At 34.7% G+C, this 1,610-nt stretch overlaps 1 non-coding gene across 1 annotated transcript; it reads right to left on the bottom strand.

The window, feature by feature from the left end:
- Positions 1-630: 630 nt before the first annotated feature.
- Positions 631-737, bottom strand: LOC116573843. Its single transcript, XR_004279030.1, has one exon. It is a non-coding gene; the product is annotated as a U6 spliceosomal RNA (small nuclear RNA).
- Positions 738-1,610: the final 873 nt, after the last annotated feature.

Consider the following 1,610-nt stretch of genomic DNA (forward strand, 5'->3'; position numbering starts at 1 on the left):
GATTTTCCCCCACTTCCTGCCTTGAGAGTATTTCCAGGACATGGCATAGGGCAAGGCCACCTTTCAGAAGATAATGGACTGAGCTGAGGAGACAGAGCTGAGAGTCTGGAGACACCAGGGTGGTTAGAGTTAAAGGACAGAGTACCAGAGATAAGAGAGCTGCACTGAGAGAGCATCCCAGAGGTCTGCAGAAGTCTCCTCCAGCATGCAGGTAAGCCGTGATCATTCTGAAAAACCAAAATAGCTCTGAAAAAGAAAAATGAGGATAAAGGACTAACACTACCTGATTTCAAGTCTCACTATAAAACTGTAAGCAAGACAGTAAGGTATTAGGACACCAATGAGTACTTCAATGGAACAAAATAGAATTCAGAAAGAGATGCATGCACATATGGACAACTAAGTTTTGACAAAGATGCAAAGGCAGTTCAATGGAGAAAGTCTAATATTTACAACAAACAATACTGAAACAATCAGCTCTTCATACCTCACACCATATACAATAGTTGACTCAATATGAATGTAGCATCTAAAACAGTAAATTCTATTAACTATAAAGTTTCCAGAAGAAAACACAGGAGAAAGCCTTAGTGACTTTGTGTTAAAAGTTTTGTTTTTGTTTTTGTTTTTTTAAATATGGAGCACTTCCTTAATTTGTATGTCATCCTTGTACAGGGGCCATGCTAATCATCTCTGTATCTTTCCCATTTTAGTATATGTGCTGCCAAAGCGAGCACTGTGTTAGGAGTTTTTAGATACTGCATCAAAAACATAATCCATAAAAGAAAAACATGATAAATTAAATTTCAACAAAGTTTAAAATTTTTGCTCTTTAAAAGATAGCTAAGAGAACAAAAGAAAAGCCACAAAATGAGAGAAAATATTTACAAATTATATTTCTGAAAGGGGATTTATACCCAGAATAAATGAATAACCCTGAAAAGCCAATAATAATTAAATGAAGTCAATAATAAGAAAAAAAAAACCATTTTCAAAAATGAACAGAAGATTTGAATAGATAGTTCTCTAAAGAAGATATACCAGAGGGAAGTAAGCACATGAAAAGATTCTCAACATTGTCAATCATTAGGGAAATACAAATTAGAACCTCAATGAGGTACCAGTGCATACCTATGAGAGTAGCCGAAAATTTAAAGTTACCAATTACAAGGGATGGATAGCTATGATTTAGAGGAACTAGAACCCTCATGCATTTCCAGGGAAATGTAAAATGCGACAACCACTTTGAAAAACAGTTTGACAGTTTCTCAAAAAACTTCAACGTAAAAATAATCTTGGGTGTTTACCCAAGAAAAATGAAAGGATATCTCCGAAGATTTGAATGTGAACGTTCATAGCAGATTTATTTACAATAACCAAAAACTAAAAACAATCCAAACCCATTAATAGGTGAATGTATAAATTCTTGTATCTATACAAATGAACACTCACAAATAAGGAATGAACAGGCATAAATCCCAAAATAATTATGCTGCGGAAAGAAGGCAGGCAAGAGTACCTACTTTATGATTCCATTTCTATAAAATTCTTTAAAAAAAGGCAAGCCAATCTATAGAGACAGAAAGCAAATCAGGGGTTACCTGGGAATG

The sequence above is a fragment of the Mustela erminea genome, chromosome 14 (genome assembly GCF_009829155.1).
Source record: "Mustela erminea isolate mMusErm1 chromosome 14, mMusErm1.Pri, whole genome shotgun sequence".
In the NCBI taxonomy this organism is placed as follows: Eukaryota; Metazoa; Chordata; class Mammalia; order Carnivora; family Mustelidae; genus Mustela; species Mustela erminea.